Below are 22,910 nucleotides of genomic sequence, written 5' to 3'. Positions count from 1 at the left end.
ATAATATTATCATCTCTTTTACATTGAAATATATATTTTACCATGTGTACCTTTATATTTTCATACCATTTGCAATAGTTTTGATCTCTTTAAACTTCTTTAAAAGAAAATTTCAGTATAATTATATTAAAATTATAGAGCTTATATTTTTTCTAAATCTCAAAGGAGCTCACTGTAATTTACCAAAAGATAATAATGTCCTGGTTTTGACAACTTGGCAGGTGAACTTCCATTAGAGATGGGCAATCTTGTCAATTTGGAGGTATTGAATGCAGAAAGTGGTTCTCTTACAGGGCCTATTCCATCTTTTATCTTCAACATGTCTTCATTGAGAGTAATTGATTTCAAAAACAATAGCCTATCTGGAAGCCTCCCATTGGACATTCAGTATGATCTCCCTTTCCTTAAAGAACTACGATTTGATTCCAATAAGCTTTCTGGCCAATTTCCACCAAACTTGTGGGAATGTAAATGGCTTCAAATATTATCATTGGAAAGTAATGATTTCACAGGAAGCATATCTAACAACATTGGGAACCTTACATTGCTAAGAGAATTAGGTCTTGCTTTGAACAAGTTGACAGGTACTTCCCAAACTTTACTTGGTCTTTTCCCTACAAGTTTGCATTGTAAATCCGTAGCTGTTGTTTGGAAGCCACTAGGCCTCTTAAAAACCCAAGATTTAAATTTCACATTGTGTGCAGGTACATTACCAGAAGAAATTGGTAACCTTAATCTTGAGAGATTGTCTGTCTCTTTCACAGGCTTAACCGGCTTGATTCCCTCCCAAATCTTCAACATATCAACAGCAAGAATCATTAGCCTAAATGGGAATCAGCTCTCAGGCCATCTTCCATCAAGCCTTGGCCTCTGGCTTCCCAATCTTAAAGAGCTTTACCTAGGTGGAAATAAACTCAGTGGAACCATACCAAGCTCCATCTCCAATGCATCCAAACTTACCATCCTATTCATGACCTCCAACTCATTCACCGGCTCCATACCCAATACACTTGAAAATCTAAGACTCCTGCGCAGATTCTCTGTCTCTGAAAATAATCTTACCCGGGAATCTTCTTCTCTGGAATTAAATTTAATTACTTCTCTGGCAAATTGCAACAATTTGAAAGATTTGGGAATAGCGTGGAATCAATTCAATGGCATCCTCCCAGCTTCATTTGGGAATCTCTCCACTTCTCTTCAACAATTGGAAGCATTCGGATGCAAACTCAAGGGGGAAATTCCCGTTGGCATTGGCAACTTGTGCGGCTTGAATGTCATAAGTCTAGATGACAACGAGTTCACTGGCTTTATCCCTGCAACAATTGGAAGGTTAGAATGCCTCGACCGCTTGTATCTTGAACACAATAGGTTACAAGGCACCATCCCAAATGATCATTGTATGTTGAAGAATTTGGGAGACTTGTATCAAAGTAACAATAAGCTAAATGGATCAATACCAACATGCTTGGGTGAACAAAAAACCCTGAGACATATCTACTTGGAATCCAACAATTTGAATTCCACAATACCTTTAACCTTGTGGAGCCTTAGAGATCTCCTCGGTCTAAACCTGTCCTCAAATTCTCTCACTGGCTACATACCACTAGATATTGGAAATTTAAGGGTCATAACAGAAATAGACTTATCATGGAATCAGTTATCAGGCGAAATCCCAAGCACCATTGGAGGAGCCCAAACATTAGTTACTCTCTCCTTGGCACATAATAAACTACAAGGACCTATTCCTCAATCATTGGGCAAATTGATAAACTTAGAATTCTTGGATCTATCCCATAACAATTTGTCCAGAGACATTCCTCAATCACTAGAGGTACTCAGGTATCTTCAATATTTGAATCTCTCCTTCAATAACTTGCAAGGAGAAATTCCTACTGGAGGGCATTTCACAAACTTCACTGCTGAATTATTTATGCAAAACTCTGGGTTGTGTGGTGCACCTCAATTGCAAGTCCCGCCATGCAAAACTATTCACAAATCAAGAAAAAGTTTGGATTTACTGAAATATATCTTACCGGCAATTGCATTTGCAATACTTGTGGCAGCCTTTGTGTGGATAAGATGTCTAAAAGTCAATATGGCACTACCAATTCGAGTAGATTCAATGATTCATTCATGGAGATGATTTTCATATCAAGAACTTGTATGAGCAACAAATGCATTTAGTGAAAGCAACCTACTCGGTACAGGGAGTTTTGGTTCTATATATAAAGGAATCCTTTCAAATGGGATGAGTGTTGCTATCAAGGTTTTCAATTTGCAAACGGAAGGATCATTCAAGAGTTTCGACGCTGAATGTGAAGTTATGTGCAATATTCGACACAGAAACCTTCTTAAAATATTAGCAGTTGTAGTAACACGAATTTCAAAGCCCTAATCTTCGAGTACATGCCAAATGGGAGCCTTCAAAAATGGTTGTATTCTCACAATAATTTTTTGGATGTCTTGCAAAGGTTGAACATAATGATAGATGTTGCATTAGCAATGGAACATCTACATCACGGTCTTACAACACCTATTGTTCACTGTGATTTGAAGCCCGACAATGTCTTGCTTGACGAGGATATGGTTGCACATGTTGGCGATTTTGGAATTGCGAAACTGTTCGGTGAAGGAGAGTATATAGCACAAACCAAGACCCTCGCCACAATTGGGTACATGGCACCAGGTGATTCTCGCTATTTATTGTTTCTCATTAATTCTTTTGGTTCATTAATTGGGGAAGACATCCAAAAAAAATTAGGGAATAATTATTAAGACATCTATTGTCTAATAATCATTAGGCAATAGATTCCCTAATAATTGTAGTTGTATTCCCGATACCTATTCTCACAATCTATGCCACAATGTGTCTAAATAGAGGATTTGATTGAGTACCAAGGGTTCGAGGAATTTAGGCCAAAATACCAAATGAAAGTAGATCGATTAATACTACGATGATTGAGAGTATCGGCCGACACATCAAAGGTTAGATGATCCAGAGTATCAGCTGATACATATCAAGGATCATATTTTTTGAAAAAACTATTACCAACACTCTAAAACCAATTTTTTAAATTGCGGTTTGTGAACCGGACTGTTACATAATGCGTATTGGCATTACATATACCGCCTGATAAGGTACATAACGGCCACCTTTTAGGTTCACAATTTTCAATTTTTTCTTCTCTGGACTTAATTGAATTAATTGATATTATATTGATCATGAGTTGCAATATGATGCATAGAGTATGGAATGGAAGGGATAGTCTCTGCAAAAGGTGATGTGTGCAGTTACGGAATTATGTTGATGGAAGTATTCAGAAGGAAGAAGCCGACGGGCAAAATGTTTGAAGGAGAAATGAGCTTGAAAAGTTGGGTAAGTGACATGATATTGCGGGGTCATGCTGGTTCAATACTTCTAGCTATGGACTCCAATTTGATAGGAAGTGAATCTGAAGATGTAAATTTCACTGTTAAGGAGCAATGTGTGTTGTTAGTCTTGAGTTTAGCCATGGACTGTTTGAAAGATCAGCCGAACGAGAGGATCAACATGAAGGATGCCTCAGCTAGACTCCGGAAAATTAGAACTGTGTTTCTAGCAAACAATGGAAAGGGCTTGAAGGGCAAAGATATATGTCAAGATTAACTGCTATCAAGTCTAGAAATAAATAGTTTTCTATTTCTTTCTTTCAATTAGTTTGTAATTGTGTTCGTAAATAATCTATGCTAATACAATAAAGAAATACTTGGTACCATCCATGTTTTGGTGAAGTTGTGTCAAGTCAATTTTTGCTCAATTAGAAAATGATAAAGTTGAAAATTCATAACTAATGAAAGGTAAATATGTAATAACAAAACTTACACATTTTTCCAGTAATTTAACTCAATCACCGACATTTTGTGAGAATACCTCCTGCCCAACACTGGTAAACCCTAAAAAGAATGTGATGAAGACCACCCTTCATTTAGTATGAAATAATCATCAAAGGGATCAAAAATCTCTGAAGAACTACCACACCATGAAAAGCCATAACCAAGTGCTTGTGCTATCTCTGTGACTTCTTGCCTGTAAAGCCCTTGCTCGTGTATAGCTGTCACTTTCATTCTAAAAATTAAGCACTCAAAATCATCATCAATGATTTAAGCATGCAGATACCAATAGGTAAACATCATCCCGATGTAAAATTCATCCAAAACATAAATTGTGTTAACTTAATGACTTCTCCAGTTTGTGTTGCCTTCCCTAACCGGAAAAGTAAAACTGTTGGTTGATTATCATTTAAGAAAACAATCAACAACTTTTGCCTGCATTCTTTAAGAAAGAGTGAACCATGAAAAATTGACACAATCTAAAAGCTTTCATATAAATCTACCTGTTGATTATACAACAGTCTCAAAAATCCAACAATGCAAATTAAAGAAGAAAAAGTCTAGGAACACAAAAATCAACCACAGAACCGGACAAAACTCTCATATGAGGTGGATTCCAACTTTTAGTGGATCCCACCTCATGTGAGTGGGTTGTGTTTGGTTTAGTGATTGGTTTTTGTACAAGTAAAAAAACTGATTAAAGAAAACCACCATAGACAGGTTACTACTACAAGAGTCAGTTTACGAGCCAGCTTCCTGCCTGCCTTAGGTACCTGGAGACCAAAATGCAATGGAAAGTATCAGACAAACTCGGTAGTAAGAAAATTTGTAACTTTATAGTCATAACAGAAATTTAATATGCAAATTTCTCATCCAAAGAGAATAAATGAATAAAGGTTCAGATGGAATTCTCAACCATCAAAACTTTCTTTTGTGTTTTGTCCCCTCTTCATTTGTGGCAGTGAGGCATCTACATCAATGCAAATGCTTGTCATTCCACTTAATACTAGGGTATAGTAGGCAGTTAGAGCATCTCTATCAGTGTGCTATCCTCCATGCCAACGCTAAAATTTGGTAACAACTCTTCCAAACTAATCTCCAATTGACTGCTATCTTCCATGCCAAATTATAGCAATGCCAAATAGCATTTATATCTCTCCCATGATAGGGCCCACAAATAATATTTAGAATTGACATTTTGTAATGAAAATACATTTTCACCGTTGGAACAACATTGCTAAATTATGACATTTTGGCACTCTGTATCATGTCAAATTTTGGAGCTGGTATTGCCATTTTGATACCAGCTTTTGGACATGTCCATATCCAAGTACATGCTCAGTAATCAACATTGTTTTCCTCTGGAAAGAAATCAAATTTATATTGAGCAAAAACAATGATTAATTTTAAATTTCATGTAAATATGCATTAGAGAATTATCAGTATTACCCACCAGATATAACAACTCTCACAGAAATTTCATATCCATGGTGTGCTGTAGTAAAAACATGTCACATGGGTTGTCATTTTTCCACTTTTTTCCCAGAGATAAGCAATGTAGGTCATTAACAAGAAAAGAAAACATTAAAAAAAATAAAAATGTGTATTCAATAAAAAAGTTGTGCATAGAAAAAGGCAACGATCAAGTTAAAATACATATAATAATTGCACTATAAAAGTTGATAGATATATAAGCTACAGAATACCCCTTTCTACCCATTTCCAGTATAACGTGGCAGTGAAACTACACATACATGCAAGTAAGTTCATATTGTTCAGCAAATTATCTAGTTCAAAATATATGTGTTATTTGTTAAAGAACGCTAAAGAGAAAATGTTAACTTGACATAGGTACTGAAACATCCTAGTAGTGTTCAACAATTACAACAATAGGAAAGAAAAAAGAGGTGCAAATCCAGGATGGAGAAGCCTTGGGTTTAAAGTACAGAGGTGCAAATCCAGGTCTCCTGCACAATATGGTTTAACCAAGAAGGATTTGTGGCCAACACAAGTTCTTAGGATACGGCTTAATTAAAAGCGACCCAATATTTTCAGAGCATCATTTACGAATCTGATCATTGTGTTGCCATGCCAATAAGAAAATCCTTTTTATTTTCTCTTGCCGCCGCCCCCCCTCCCTCCCTTTTCTTCTGTCCAAAAGACCAGTTAACCAAAGTTTTGAAAACCAACAGTAATTTGACAAGGTGAAGACTTAAAGTTCAACTGATACATGTAAAAACTATCAGCATGCTCTGCATTTTCATCATAAGATCAAATTTAGCATAATAACAACAAAGACATTCTTACCTGTACAGCTTCTAATTTGATAAAGTCAAAAAGACCACTTATTCATAAAGAACATGCTTCAACAGCTGGAGCTCTTTGGTATTCAACATCAAGGCCATCAAGTAGTTTTGTGTAAGGGCAAGTAAAAGAAACATCCGACAAATTTTTCACACCTTCAGTTTCTTTGAACATTTGACTGCCATTATCTTCTGCGCAACCAACATCATCAAAGCCACTCTCCACAGGATCTTTCATATGGATTATCTTACCAAACAACTGGAACGAACCCAAACCAGCTTCTGTTAAGGGGTTGCGGCCCTGTTTTTGAGCTAGCTCATTGCCATAGAAATGCACACTGCTCTGACTATCGGGTGACAAATTGTCCTGCGAACTGCCAATGTTCAGCTCAGTAGACACAGTTCTCACCTTTGGTGTCATGTTGTTGCCAAAAAATTTATCTTTGCACATCTGATGTGTATTTTCACTAATCAAGTTGGATAAACTTGATGCAAAAAATGTATCTTGCCTGGCTCCCTGCATGCCAGCAGGAAAAGAATTGTAATTCATCAATGATGGCTTCAAGTACCCTATCATTGAATTACTTAGTCCTGGTATAGGAATGAAGAGGTCTCCCTTTCCATCAGTTGGTAACCCAGGATTCTGAGGAAATCTGAATTTCTTTGCTGGAGGGAATGTGGAATGGAGCGGTGGTGTGGGCTCGACATACTCAATTTGCCACGGGCTGACCCTCTTCACATTCTGCAGAACTTCAGGTTCATCCCATGTAACCTGTGGCAGGGAGGATTATAACAACTTCAGGCTAGTTAAGAAGGTGTAAATAGTATCCTCCCAAAGAAGGGGGAGGGATGGTCGTTAATAAAAGCAGCATCACAGCATGTTCATTAAATATTTCTCAGAAATTAAAATTTAAATTGGATGAGCTCTTTGTAACTTAATATTTGAGAGAGAGAGAGAGAGGCTTCCCCAATTCTGTATTTACTGACAATAAGAGTAAGACTTGGCATATTCCCGCAACTGCAAAGAAAATGTGACATACTGATATATGACACACGAACTATTTTTTGCCAGCTATTGATATGTCACACGTATACATTTAACATTAAATCACATGGGCACAAGATTTATAAACCATGGATGGAACAGGTCAAGAGACACATGCACATGGGCACAAGATAATGTTTATCTGGCCTCCTTAAACATTAGAATTTGCTCTTGTTACCTTTATTTGTCTTCACATAGCCAACGGCATAAATCATACCTAAAACCGATTATGGGCTAATAGTTTACATGATATGCAGTTTACAATTATGCTTTCATTTGGATGGCAAATAATGGGAGATTGCAAATAGACCACACTACCGGGAGTAAGTTCCCAGCAACATCTATTCCATTCAAGCATTCATGAATCTTGTCCAACTACTCTGAGAATACATATATGTTTTCATAGAGAAAGAGTGAGAAAGGAGCCCTCGCTTTCTTCACTTACTAGGCTGTTCAAAATAATTGATTACCTTAAAAATTTTACATACATTTAGGTCTGCTCAACCCAACTTTCAAATTTGGATATGCCAAATTGCCAAATTTTTTTGAAGGCTTATGTGTCAATTTGACATATATAAAAATAAGCACTCCACCCAATATGTCAAATTTATTAATTTATTATATTTTTTACTTTGATATAACAACTTTCATATTAAATGTTTGGGGGGAAAAGACGCATTATATGGGTCCCACATATTAAACGAATTAAAAAAAATAAGATTGCCATCTCCTTCCTCATATGTCAAGTTTGACATAGGAGAGGGAAAGCCAAATGCCACATAGATATTTAGCATTATGGTCGGAACTTTTTCATGTCATTTTTTACTATTTCACATGCCACTTAAGAAAAGACATGTCCATTGGAGATGTTCCAAGGGACTTGACTTCTTGGCTTATCAAAACTTACGTCTACAAGGTATGTTGTTCTATCTAAAAGTCCCGTGCATATAGTAGACACCCCAATTTTGACTGGCCCTAAGACTTGTGTAGCCCCAAAGCGATTCCACGATGATGAAACAAAAAAGGATCTCAAGTTATCCTCAAGCAAGTCTTTCGAATGGAGGAGATTCCTAGCCTCATACCCTTTTTGGCCAAAACGTTTTCAGAACCCTAAAATCTATTTTCAAAAATGTTTTTTAAGGCAATGGGAACTTTTTCATTCATTTTGGCCATTCTTAAAATTGTGTTTTCAAAAAATGTTTGATCCGCTTTTCAAAAGAGTTAGCATAGAAAGCCAAAATAAATGAGAAAATAGGGGAAACCTTTCAAGAAAATTTGCCTGATAAGGCTAGGTCGGCCGGACAACTTCCATGCAACACACTGAACAACTTTGGTCCGTGGACGCGTGTCCAGGCCTTTTCTGATTTAGTGCGCAAATTTTTAAGGAAATAGGTCGGATCATTCTACACCGGCTAGACAAGTCTTATCCAATGCAACCTATTTTGACGTTCGCCAAACAGCTTTCTTGTGAGGTGTCCCAAGGATCTTGGAATATGCCATCCGGATCCATAGAATCTAGAGGCATATTCCAAACCCCCAAAGCCTATAAAAGCCCCCTCCCTTTGGAGAATTAGAGGTCCCAGTTCCAAAAAAGATTCCAAAATTCCTTAGATTGATCCCTAATTCCAAGATTTTAAATCAATTTCCAACTGTAAAAGCATTTCCTGATTTGCCTAAGACTACATTCTCAACCAAACAGTTTCTTGAGTGGTTCTCCTAGCATCTTGGAATATTCCATTTGGATTAAGAGTGGTCCCCAAGCATTTTGAAATATGTCATGTGGATATCCTGAGCATATTCTCTTGGTTGATACCTTTCTTTGGCTTATAAATACAACCATTTGGGTAGAGATTTGAAAAAAAGGCTTTGCTCTCTCCTTACTTTACCAAAACTCCGCCCAAATACTCTCAAAACACTCTCTCTCCTCCATTGAAGATCAAGCTTGAAGATCCATGAGACTCCATTGAAGCTTGAGAGGAAAATTAAAATTGTTTCTTATTGCTTTGCTCTTATAAGGTATTTTCTTTCATATTCTCTACTTTCTTTTGTTTTGTTTTGTTTTTTTTTTCTCTTCTCCCAAACACTCTCTATTCATTACTATTATTGGAGATTTGATTGATTATATTGGGCTTGCAGATAGAGGAGAGGATTTACCACCACTCCATAGGATTTGATGATGATATGAATTCTTGTTTTTTTTGCATTTTCTCTCATTTTCTTGCATTTTCTCACCTATTTTTCTCATCTTCCAAACATGGCTTGATTGTCTTGATTCAATGCTTTCTAGTGGATTAGTAGGCTTGTTTGTTTGATTTGTAGATTAATTAGTTGATTAAATGTAGTAATTGTTGCATTTTCTCTCATCTTCTCTTGTTTTCTCTTCCATTTTCTTAGAAGCCAAACAAGTGCTTCCTCTTCAAAAGAGTTCGAAGCTCTCTTCTCAAACCCTTTGAACATGGAAATGGATGTTTACATCCATCTTCCATGAGTAAGAAGATGAGCTTCTAATTATTTTTGATGAGTTTCATGTATTATGGTGGTTATTTACCATTTCCTATCATTTTCTCTCACTTTCTTATCACTCTCTTTTTCATTTTCTTGGAAGCCAAACATGGCTTCCTCTTAGAAATGAATAGTAATCTATTCTCTCCATTTATTTTGACATAGGTTTTAGCATCATTTTGCCCTTTTCCATGAAGAAGAGATGTAGATTATATTTCTTTTCTTTGATTTCAATTCCATTACTTTGAGTCGCTTCTATGATCATTATGATTTAGTTTCTTAGCTTCTATTGATTAGTTGCTTCCATATTTCTATTTGATAACTTTGTTAGTATAGTTAAATCATCCATGTTAGCTTTTATTTTGTTAGTAGTTGCTTCCATTATCTTTGTTGCGTAGTTTCTTTTGTTTGTAGCTTTGATGTATGTCTCCCTTCTCTCCTTCTCTCTATCGCTTTTATTTTACGTTTTCCATATTATTTTGGCATCACGTTTTGTTTCATATCATTTTCCTTGCTTTGCATTCATTCTTCATGCATAAGGCTTGGCTTATTATACTTGGTGCTTTCATTATTTTCTATGTGATTTTGTGCGCAATCCCATACCTTGCGATAGTTCACATGTCATATGCTAGTAGCCAAGTCTTTAGTTGCATTCTTGTGCATGTATTGCATTAATTTTCTTACATCCAGGATCATGCATATTTTTCTAATCCCTTGCACTTGGCTTGATGCAAATGAGTACTAGGTGAGCTTCTTTCATCTTTGTATCCCGTTTATACATGTTTTTCTTACTATGTCTAACATTTTACCATGTATCTATTTGCTTACTTGAGATATCTCTTTGATTGCTGATGGATAGAGGTTACTTTGCTCAAGTTGGGGTGATCTTGATTTCTATGCATGTAAACTCATCTTTTCTTCGAGTTACACATCTTCAAACTCTTTTCTAAAAACGCATCAAATCAAAGTATTCCAAAGTATGTGATATAGACTATATTTGCTTGCTTCGCATAATAACTCTAATATTAATAATCGGAACATGAGCATATTTTGGTAATGAATCTCATGTTGTGAATTGGTAGAGGCCGATCTATGATCAGGTGAGTAGGAGTGCTCAATTCATGACCTTCCCCGCTCACACCTAAATTCCCGAGCCGACACACTTTGGTTGTGATGGACAATGGCCTTTGGCATGAATCATGGATTTCCTAGTTTTCCCAAAAGATTAGGTGGCAATTCTGAGTCTGATGACGTAGTTTATTTTTGGCATTTCTTGTGATTGACGAATTTTCTATGGATTTGCTAAATTTGGACTCTCATTATGTTTTACATTGCACACTTGTAAAACCAGACCGAAGGTTTGAACTGTCGGGCGCACTCGGACCCCTCAAGACACCCACACATTTACCAATTGTTTACAATAAACCCCCCAAAAAAAGTATGTTTGAAAAAAACAAAAAAAAACCTTGATGAGATTAATTCTTAGATGGATGAAGAAGCATCTCTTTCAAATTATTTTTCAATTAACTTGTTCAAAAAAAATTATGGCACCCAATATATCACGAAAAAGGGCACATAACCAAACCAAACCAAACCAAGCCTTAAGTCCCATCAAATGAGGTCGGCTACATGAATCCTTCTTTTCCACGCGGCCCTATCAAAGGCCATTTCATTAGTCAACTTAAGTAGATTGGAAGAAGGAAATAGCCTTGCTTGCAACTAAATTATGCACTCTTCACTTTGAACTACTTTCACCACAATAAAATAATTATAAGTACTAGACCAAATAAATTACCCACGTCCACATTAGAAAAGCCACACCAACCCCTCTGTATATAATGAAATGATAAAGTCATTGCATCAAGTGATTGGCAACTTGAAATGTCATATACAACCTAAAGGTCACGACTAAATTTAAGCATCATGAAACCAATGGAGTGCATGAACTAGCCTGACAAAATTAAAGCTTACAAAATTCTTCCTTAGGCACGGTCAGCTTCACCCTACACCAGGCCTAAGGAGAAATTTCAATGCAAGACTTTTTATATTTAAATATAAATTTAAATAATACTTGTAAATTTTTATATTGTAAAATTTTATTTTTCTCTTCAATTTTTACAACTAAGATTTTGGGAGTCATTTAAAAACTTTCAGGGGCTATGAAATGAAAATGAGTTATCTAGTAAATAGAAGTCATATTCAAAGGGAAGACTATGCTAAGAAAAAAAAATGGTGAAAACTAAATTTGTAGAACATATTCAAAATTAGCAGAGGTCTTTTTGTAAAGTGAACCTTCTTAAAATAATTGATTGGATTTTTTCCGAAATAAGTGAAGCTTTTTTCCAACGTGGACATTCTAAAAATGTAAAGTGGGTGTCTTTTACAAACATATACCAAACCGACGAAGGCCTTTCTAATATGTAGAACATGTATTATGCTCAGCTCCTGGGTGAAGGCCCTGTCCCTTCTTTTTTTTTTTTTTTCTTGGTTGCCGTGCGGATGTCTTGTTTAAGTGGATCTTTTGAAAACGTATATGTAACAGTATTTTTGTTTAAATTAGGGGGGCCTTTTCAAATTGGGACCCAAAGCCATTGCTTTAGTGGCGTTACCACTAACAAAGTTTGGGATTGGCATAAAAAAGCCACATTTTTTCCTGAACTTTTGTCTTCATCGGTTTTTTTTTTTTTTTGGATTTGTGTCAATTTTTTTTACTTCTAATGTAGAAGGATCTAAATAAAAAAATTAAAAAAAAACTAACAGAAAAGGCCAACCCCAAACCAATTAGTCAGCCCTGACCTTGGGAGATGATTGAAACCAAAGGATCAAAACAGCCAAAATGTTTCTACTTCTATTGATCTACAACAAAACATGGTGGAAAAATAAAATTCATATTTTCCCATAGAAATAGAATTGTTTCTGGGAACATAACCCCCACAGTGGCCAGACATTTTTTCCCAGAACAGAATTGACAATAATCACAAAACTTGATAAAAGGTACCATTCAAAAATAAAAATAAAAAATCAACCAATTCAAATTAGCAAGGACTCCAATAATCACAGAAAGTACTCCAAAGGGCAAGGGGCAGACAATATTATCACAAAATCAAGAGCTAAACTGATGAATTTTGTTCCTATAAGCAAGTCAATATGTATCAAAACTGAAACCATCTCTTTGTTTGATTGAGTAGCAAACTCAAACCCAATTAAAAAACCAGAAAATCAGTGATGGAACCGTAATTAAAGTGAAACATACGTGGCTTTTCCCAAATTAAGCCTAGTTTGGTCGAAATTCCCAGAATAAACTGAAGCGTGTTTACAAAACACGCTTTCAGCATGTTTTGACCCAAGCGCACAAAATAAATAAAATTGTAAGAGCGTGGCTACGAAACACGCTTTTAATTAAGAAAACACTGTTGCTATTAGCATTTTCAAGCTTAAATAATAGCGCAACCTGAAAACGTGTTTTGAAAACACATTTTCAATAAAAAAACAAAACCACATCATGCACTCACACTCATTTTTTTTTCCCTCTCTCTCTCTCTCTCTCTCTCTCTGTGACACACACCCACAGCACTCACACACGCACATCAAACATATATAATTTTTAATATATATAAATTTTATTTTATAAAATTGAGACCAATATTAAATATATATAATAATTTATAATAGCAAATAATAATCAACTAAACTATAAAAAAAAATTATTTTTAAAATTTATATATTCTTAAAATTTATTTTTTAAATAAAATTTATTTTAGAGTTTGGGATTTAGGGTTTAGGATTTATAAAAAAAAAATAAAAAAATAAAAAAATTAAGAATTAAATTATAAATCCTAAACCCTAAAATAAAAATAAATAAATTTTAAGAATTAAACCTAAACCCTAAAATAAAAAAAAAATAATTTTTTTCCCCTAAACCCTAAAATAAACAAAATTAAGAATCAAACCCTAAATCTTAAACCTTAAAATAAAAAAAATAAATTTTAAGAATTAAAGTAAAAAAATTATCATTTTATATAGTTAATTATTATTTGCTTTTATAAATTATTATTATATATATTTAATATTGGTCTTAATTTTATAAAATAAAATTTATATATATTAAAAATTATATATATTTGCTAAACCCTAAATCCTAAATAAAAATAAATAAATTTTAAGAATTAAACCCTAAACCCTAAAATAAAAAAAATTAAGAATAAAACCCTAAATCTTAAATCTTAAAATAAAAATAAATAAATTTTAAGAATTAAAGTAAAAAAGTAATCATTTTATATAAGTGATTATTATTTGTTATTATAAATTATTATTATATATATTTAATATTGGTCTCAATTTTATAAAATAAAATTTATATATATTAAAAATTATATATGTTTGTTAAACCCTAAATCCTAAACTCTAAAATAAAAAAAATAAATTTTATTCCTAAATCCTAAAATATAAAAAAAAAATTAAGAATTAAATCCTAAATCTTAAACCTTAAAATAAAAAAATAAATTTTAAGAATTAAAGTAAAAAATTAATCATTTTATATAATTAATTATTATTTGTTATTATAAATTATTATTATATATATTTAATATTGATCTCTATTTTATAAAATAAAATTTATATATATTAAAAATTATATATATGTGATGTGAGTGTGTGAGAGAGAGAAAAAAGAAAGGGAAAAAAAAGGGTAAGTACGCGATGTGATTTTGTTTTTATATTGAAAATGAATTTTTAAAACACGTTTTCACGCTATTATTTAAATTTAAAAATACTAATATTTTAAATTAAAAGTGTGTTTTGTAATTATATTTTTATGATTTTATTTATTCACTCTTGGATAATACACCACCCCAAACCCCATCCCCTGCGCCGCCAACTCTGCAGCCTCCGCTACCGACTCCGCCGAAACCCTCCCTCTTCCATTCCTCCAAAACCCCTCTTTCCCCCCACCATCACCACCACAATTCCACCGCCCACCGCAATCGGCATTGGACCGCACAGCTCTGCGAACCCCAACAAAAAGCTCACCACTGAATCCATTCCTCACAAACACCACTGAATCGCCAGCAATCAATTTCTTGGGATTCACAAACTTGCTCCAACCAGTGGTCAGCAAATGGCGGCGCGGAGTGCCCCGGTAGATATGCCGGAACTCCCAGGAAACGCCGTGCACGTCCCTAATCGACACCGTCTGGACTGGCGGCTCCGCCTCGAAATTCAGCGGCGGGAAAATTGAATCCGCACAGAACCTCGGCACCGAGAAACCTCCCCCATTGTTCGCGTCCGACGGCGTCAGTATCTTCGCGAACGACACCACCACCGCCATAATCGCGCGAGCGGTCGATGGGGAGGAGGCGGAGCTTGGCGAAGACCTCGTCGGTTTCGGGGTTTGCGAGTAAGTTGACTGCGGCGATGCGGCAGAGGATCAACGGCTGAGATGAGACGAGGGGAGAGAGAAATGGAGGGGAGGAGGAGTGCTCGGCGTGGCCTTGGGGGAAGTAGAAAACCCTAGAATTGAGGGTGGGGATGTGGACGGAGGTGCCGGCGAATGCTTTCCAGACGATGGGGTCAACCTGCCGGAGCTCGTCATCTGTGGTCGCCATTGCTAGGGTTTTGAGAGAGTGGGAAGAGGATGAAGATTGAGTTGAAGAGGAGTGGGTTTGGGGGTTTTTGACATACGGGCCTCTCTCTCTCTCTCTCTCAAAGCAAAGCAAAGGGCTTATTTGGAAAGACCTAAATAAGTGTATTTTTTGTCTTTTTATAAAAAGATGTGTAAAAAAGTAGAGAGATGATGTGATGAAAAAAGATAAAAAGATAGATTATTTTGGTGTTGCCAAACTTGGTCAAAATGTCTGATTCATAAGCTCTCAGGGAGTGGAGAGAGAGAGAGAGCGAGTGCCATCTTTGGGTCGAAAAGCGGGCACGAATGCAAAATGGGATTAAGGGGTAGCTTGGTAAATGTATTTTTTTAATTTTTAGATAAAATTATTTTTAAAAATTTCAAAAAATTCTATTTTCACATACATATTTATCTCATTGTAAATTATTTTTCAATGTATATATTTATCAATTTAGTTATTGATTATTTTTCTCATTCCACAAACTTAATGTTTCAATTATACCCTAACTTATATCTTATATACATACCACATAAACACTCTTTCCACATGCCTTTATCTATTTCGGTTGAAAGCATCATTTCCACACAACTGATGTATCAAAATGACCCATTGACAACTCCATTATCGGGACCTTTATTGCCGAGCACAAAGCCACCGTGCACAACCGAGCTCCCACTATTTGTGGATGAACCCCAATCTTCCCTCCTGCAAGCTCTGCCAACAAGAACATAGCATGAAATCCATCATCACCGAGAAGATATCCATCAATTGGCTATTTTTGCTTCTAGGTCAGATGCTGGGTTGTGATATTCTTGAACAATTCTTTAAATTTCATTAGATTTTATATTGCGTTTCTCTTTATCATTCGTAAAGTTTTAATCTTGAACTAGTTGATTGTTGGATTAGCTCAAAAGATCAAGTCTTGATTGTTTTCAGGGATGAATTAGAAGTTGATTTCCGTATCTATAAAGCTTGATTAGTTCTTGTTTGTTTATGTCTATCTTTCGTAAAGTTTTGATCATTGAAATTGGCTCAAAATATTGACTCATTGAAATATTTTTTGACACACCTGATAGAGAATTATGAGAGCATTGTTTTACAAGTAATGGATAATAGAGTAAGTAAGAAACAATAGAAGAAGTGAGAAACAATTGATAAATTAGGGTTTAGTTTTTTTTTTACTCAAAAGATGTGCACTAACTTTTCTTTTTTTTTTAAATGTATATAAAGAAAATTTGAATATAATAGTAAAGGCGTTTTTAATATCAATCATACTAGGAATCATGAAAAATATATCAGGAAATTTATCATGAAGATTTTTCATCTCTTTATTAGTGTGTGATGTTTTATTGTATGGGTAATCCAAAGGTAAAGAATTTTTCATGATCATCTTCATGATATTTTTTTCATGATTCCTAACTTTACTCTTTTAATATCCATTATGGTCATTTTATTTTAGGATATAATTGTCATTAAAATAATATTTCTAAGTGTGTACACAGAGGTAAGTAAGTGTGTGAAAATAAAATTTCTCGAAAACTTCATGTATTTGATAAGCAAAAAAAAATCTAGGAAAATTACGCCAACACAAAAAAAAAAAAAATTGAGTTTTATAATAAAATAAAAGTTTAATTTTCTCAATATAAATATTATTTTTAATATAAATTATTTATCTATTTTTATTTAGTAAAATTGATGAAATGTATTATTTTAGTCATAAACTCAATAAAAAATAATATTTTAAACGTTTTTCATACACTTTAGTAGGTATAAAGACTAAAGTATAATTTTTTAAAATCAATTTTACATAGCAAAATTAGATAAATAATTTATATTAAAAATAAATCAAATGATTAAGAGTTAAATTAATAAAATTAAAAATTCCTGATTTATTTTGTTACCGTGCTTAACTCCTGGGGAAGGGGGAATTGTAATTTCTCTAAAGATCTATTTGTCATACAAATTGTGAATATCTTAAAATGTTTTTCATGTTTCCTAATATTTTTGTTTGATAAATGTAAATAAAAATACTTTTCAGTGTGTTTAGTTTGAGTTTTTTGGATTAAATTTTTTTGAAAAATGAATTTTTTGATTTTCATGTTTTTTTTTTTGTTTTTAGTGAATATTTTTTAAATTTTAAATATTTTTTTTACTTTTTTAAATGCACCTTACTTAGATGTATCTAAGAAGTAAAAAATTTGTGAAAAAGTATTTTAAAAAATTAATAAATGCATAAAAATACAAAAATATATATATATATTGAATTCTCGTATTTTTTTTTTTGTTGGTGTTTTTGGTATTTAGTGAATTTTTATAAGGTTTTTTTTCCAAATTTTTTTTTTACTTTTTAGGTATATTTATGTTAGGTATGTCTTAAATGTTAAAAAAAAATGCTTAAAATATTTTTAAAAATTCAGTAAAAATAAAAAAACACAAAAAATAAGAAAGTAGAATATTCTGAAAAGTGTTTTTAACATTACAAGAAATTAGTCAATTGTTTTAAAAATTTTTTACTTTTCAATCTTTAAAATTTCCTAAAAAAATGAAACTTAAGAGTGAATTGCTAAAATAAATTTTAATTTAAAACTTCTAAAAATAAAATCTTTAGGTTGTGTTTTATTCATGAATTTAAAAAAAAAGATGTGAAAAGAGAAAGAGAAAATATGTGTATATTTTACACATATTAGACCTACATTTTCCTTTTGGGGAATTTTTTTAAAAATCTTTGATATTAAGATTTTGTAAGATAAATGACATACAATATTTTCATAATAGTTTAGGTCCGTCAACATTTTCATAAAAAAAATTAAACTCAGAGAAATTTCGCCGACTCAAATAAATTTCTCGCACAACTCAGAGAAATTTTAGCCCCAACACAGAGACATTTTGAAATTTCTCTAATATGATCATAGAAAAATTTCATCGAAAGACCTTAGCCAATAAAAAAAATATTTTAAACTTCACCTATTACACAAAATTGAAAAGAGATTTCACTAGTTTTTCTTTTCTATTTCCGTTTCTAAATCCATAAACCAAACACATTGGTAATGGATTTTTTTTTTTAATCTTTTACCACTTTAAAGATAGTCAACAACAACAAACCAAAAAAAATAGAAAAGTGTAATTACTATCTTAAATTGTCATCAATTAAATTCCTTTAAAATTTGGATTCTCTTAAGTTAGTCATCTCAATTAGAGAGAATATTTGGGCTTGGTAGACCCAATTTGGGACTAAATTCGATGATTTGAATTATTCATTTTTTAGGACTAGTTAAATAAAATATTTATACAAAAAATCAATATGATCAAATATCAGTAACTATATGTTTGAATCATATTTATATTATAAAAAATAAATTATTATTTTTAAAATTATATTTATCGTTTATTTTTTTTAAAACAAAAACGATTCAAACATATAGACCATGTTTATTATCTGGCATGAGTGGTGGGATTGGAGTAAGAGTGTGGTGAGGCCTCTCAAAGCATGTTTGGTTGAGGAGTTTATGATCGGATTATTTGTCTAGCCGGATCAACAAAGTTGAGGCGGATATGAGATTCGAATTTTAGTCTAGGGATTGTTATTGGAGAGGGTATGAAATTACATAAATGCCTCCCTCCTCTTCAACTCTCAATCAAATCATTTTCGGGTAATATTAAGGATACTAATCTTTTACCAAACAAATGACCTGATCATTTATTTTGTAAAAAATTTGAAACCTATAATATTTTTCATCGTTTCTAGCATGAAATGGCAACAATATATATATATATATAGTTTGGAGGCATTTATGTAAGAGTCCAGATCATCTGTAGGGTTCCATCCAGTGCCTAAAAACTATGTCGTTTTAGGACAATTTTTTTTTAAAATTTAAAAAAAAAAAAAAAAAACAAAACAAAACAAAAACAAAAACAAAAAGAGAAAGGGCCTGAGGTATCACTGGCACCCTCATTCTTCCTCGGGTGACCTTTGTTCTCTAGTAGCCCCCCACTCATCCTCTTCCCCTTCCTCTCTCTCGTCGTCCCGATTGCCACCAACAAAAAGAAAAAAGAAATTGAGAGAAGAGAAGTAGTGGGAAGCTCTTTGGCAAGACCAACCCACTTTCCCTTCGGCAGCTCTCACCCTCGCCGCTGCAACCCAAATCTCCGGTGACCCCTATACTCTACATTTGGTCTCGTCTTACAAACTGCCAAATCTTCCAACCCAATTACAAGTGAACCTAGCTAATGGAGATGGGGATCAATTATCCATTATCTTTTCAGAAAGAGCAAAAGTCATCAATAAACAGAGGAAACAAAAATATAAATTAAAAAAGAGGAGCAGAATGTGTGAAGCTGAGAACAATTTGAAATTTTTTTTTTTTTGATCTTTGTAGTTAATCCATTACCTTTTTTTGAAATGATTTCACTTTTGTTCTATCATTATAGTTAATCTTGATGAACCTGGTGATAATGGAATTGCAAATAGTTGCTTAGATTTGATCCTTTCATCCTCTTTGAAATTGGATCAATGGAGATAAGGAGACAGAGAGGCTCAGCGGAAACTCTAGATCTATTAGATCGCAAAAACCTTATATTGCGGTAATCGGAGCAAAGGCGGAGAAAGATGGAGAGGTGAAAGGAGAGAGAAGGGAAGGAAGAATAAAGAAGAGAGAGAGGAAGGAGGGAGGGCGTGGGTAGGAATGGCAACGGACCGGGGCGGGGCCGGGGACCACCCTCCCTATCCCCGAAGATTACAAAATCCCCGCCCCCGCCCCCGATCCCCGGCAGGGGAGCCCATCACCCTCCCGTCCCCGTCCCCTAACGGGGATCAGGTTTCCCCGACCCCGAAATATCCCCGGGCTTTTTTTTTTTTTTTTTAATTTTGTTCAACAAAACACTAACTAATCAATATAATATCACAAATCAACAAACCAGATCTGAGTACAGATCAATTTTGTGAACAATACATATCAATTTTGAACAATACAGATAATTAAACAAATTAAAAAAAATTATTCTGAACAACACAGATCTGAGTACAGATCAACAACAACAACATCAGATCAGAGAGAGAGAGAGAGGACAGATCTAACAGATCGACGGTGTTGGCGAGATCGACGGTGACGGTGGCTGTGGCGGGGCCAGCGGTGGTAGCGGTGATGTCCCCGTGACTGTGAGAGAGCTGAGAGAGAGAGAGAAGAACGAGAGAGTTGAAAAAGAGTGAGAGGTGAGAACGAGAGAGTGAAGACAGTGAGAGAGTCGAGAGAGAAGATACGAGTGAGAGAGTTGAGGAGGGCGGTGGAAGAGCGGTGCTATCAGATCGGCGGAGGACGGCGGAGATGAGGAAGCTGTGACTTTCTTCTCTCTCTTTCTCACGCGAATTAAGCTGTGTTTGTGTGATTGTGTGAGGAAGGGGACGGGGATTATAGTAATATATACTGACAGGGGTATTATAGTAATTTCATTTCGGGGAGAAAACCGGGGACGGGGACGGGGACGGGGACGGGGACGGGGACGGACCGGGTCCGGGGCTGTGAAAGCTATCCCCGTCCCCGGCCCGAAACTAATCGGGGATTTAATTTCAAATACCATCCCCGTCCCCACGGGGATATTTTTCAGGGAAAAACCATTGTGATCGGGGTCGGGGGGTCGGGTCCCCGTCGGGCCGATTTCAAATTGCCATCCCTAGGCGTGGGGCTCGCCAAAGGTGGGATCGTTGGAGCGACGGAAGGAGAGGGGTTCTCTTTTGGGAGTTAAGTCGTGTGAAGCTGAAAATAAAAAATAAAAATAAGGTCATTTTGGTTACCACTATAGGGAGTCCTACCAGGAAACCCTACACAAGATTCGAAGTCTTTATAAGGTAAGACACACCCACGTGAGTTTTCTTCCATTTTTATTTTTTATTATTAGAAAAGTGTCTAAGACTCTCAGTGGGGGTCACTGGAGATCGTGTGTGTAGACCCGTGATTGGCCTAAAAAAAAAATTTTTTTTTTTTTTTGTGTTTCAATGAATGCCAGCGCGCCACGCCACTAGGGGTCGACCCCCACTGGAGGTCTAAAGCAAAGCCCTTATTATTATATATATATATTGTAATTATTCTAATATTTGTTAGTTTGAGGGCGTTTATATAATTTCATATCATAGTATTACATATAAATAAATATTATTTATCTTTCATCTTTAATTTAATATCACAACATTATTAATCTTCTCATTCAATCACATTGTATTTATAATCTCATTTAATTTAATCCGTCAAACAAACATGGTGATAGTTATCAATGTCTAATTTTTTTTCAATACTTAAAAATAAAAATAAAAAAACTAGTTTTTTTTTTTTTTTTTTTTTTTTTTACTTTAAATATATGCCACACAATTGAATGAAAATTATGAGACTATCCAAAGACGGGAATAACTGCATTGCAACAAAAACAGAGCAACTCATGCGCTACAAAATGGGCCATAGTCGTCTCTTCTTAACCACTGTGTTGAATTACTCTTGTATGGCGCATGTTCTACACTTCGAGGACTCCTTTGAGGACACAGGGAGCTTTTATTTGCACATACCATTTCCTCTCTTCCCACACACTTAATGATATTTTTTTATTATATTTTTGTCCTAAAATAAAATTACCAAAATATTCCTTTCTTCTTCAACCAAAACCCTAACCCTAATCACCCCTTTCGTCGCCTTCCCCACCCCCTCTGTTGCCTCTCCTACCAACTCCCTCTTCTCGAATCGAAGCCTCTCCCCATCCCATCGCTCGTCGCTCACACTCTCCAGTCCCTCTTTTCTCCCGTCGAAGCCCCCTCCCTGTCATATGCAGCTCTCTCTCTCTCTCTCTCTCTCTCTCTCTCTCCTGCGGTTGCCACGTAAATCGTTGCCGCCTCCACTTTCTGCCCCCTTCGAACCAACACATTGATTCGGAAATATAGTGTCGAACCGATGTGTTTTGTTCGGATGTTAATGGTCGAATTGACATGTGATTTTCGATCCTGGTTTAACGAACGACTGATGTGTCGCGATGGTAGGTCGCCGTTACAATGGTGGTAGTAGCAGAGACGAAGGGTGGTCGATAGAGGGGTTGGACAGGTGTGTGGGTTGCGATGGTGGGTGGAGGAAACGATGGGGTGTCGCCGACGGTGGCTGGTTTATTGTTAGGGTTTGGAGAATGAAAAAGGTAAGGGAAGGTGGGTGGATTGAGAGTGTTTGAAAGTTATGTGTGTATGTGTAAATACCCCATTTTTGACCGTCCTCAAGACTTGGATGTCACCGTTTGAACGCTCGGTGATCATCCCTGTTCGTGTTTGTTTTGAGTTCCCAAAGGTCTCGGCTACACGCCTTGCCTCAGGATCTCTCGACTTGCTTGTTCTGTGCTTGGTTTTGCACCAAGGACTTGTGTGTTTTTGTACCTGAGGGTAGAGAGTAGCTTGTTAGCTACCCCTAACCCCCATCGGCCTTGGCTTGAGGCCACCGGCCGTGTATTCTTGCTACCGGCCATTAGTGAAATATACCGTTGGCCGGTCGGCACTTAGTGTGGTCGGCCGACCATCTGTTTGACCGATGGTGTCTTTTGCTGGCCAGT

At 35.2% G+C, this 22,910-nt stretch overlaps 2 pseudogenes across 2 annotated transcripts; one reads left to right on the top strand and one right to left on the bottom strand.

Annotated features, from left to right (window-relative positions):
* The first annotated feature begins 1,357 nt into the window (after positions 1-1,357).
* LOC145792878 (receptor kinase-like protein Xa21) lies at positions 1,358-3,914 on the top strand (annotated as a pseudogene). The gene is made up of 2 exons (XR_014333037.1): positions 1,358-2,686; positions 3,246-3,914. The product of XR_014333037.1 is annotated as a receptor kinase-like protein Xa21 (transcript).
* A 425-nt stretch (positions 3,915-4,339) lies between these two features.
* Positions 4,340-15,460, bottom strand: LOC114263585 (auxin response factor 17 pseudogene; annotated as a pseudogene). Its single transcript, XR_014333885.1, has 2 exons — positions 14,552-15,460; positions 4,340-6,945 (listed from the first exon to the last, which is right to left on the bottom strand). The product of XR_014333885.1 is annotated as an auxin response factor 17 pseudogene (transcript).
* Between the last annotated feature and the right edge of the window lie 7,450 nt (positions 15,461-22,910).

The sequence above is a fragment of the Camellia sinensis genome, chromosome 6 (genome assembly GCF_055761805.1).
Source record: "Camellia sinensis isolate YWXY chromosome 6, ASM5576180v1, whole genome shotgun sequence".
Classification (NCBI taxonomy): Eukaryota; Viridiplantae; Streptophyta; class Magnoliopsida; order Ericales; family Theaceae; genus Camellia; species Camellia sinensis.
The sequence above is the reverse complement of the archived record's forward strand: the minus strand, read 5'-3'. Positions and strand labels throughout refer to the sequence as shown.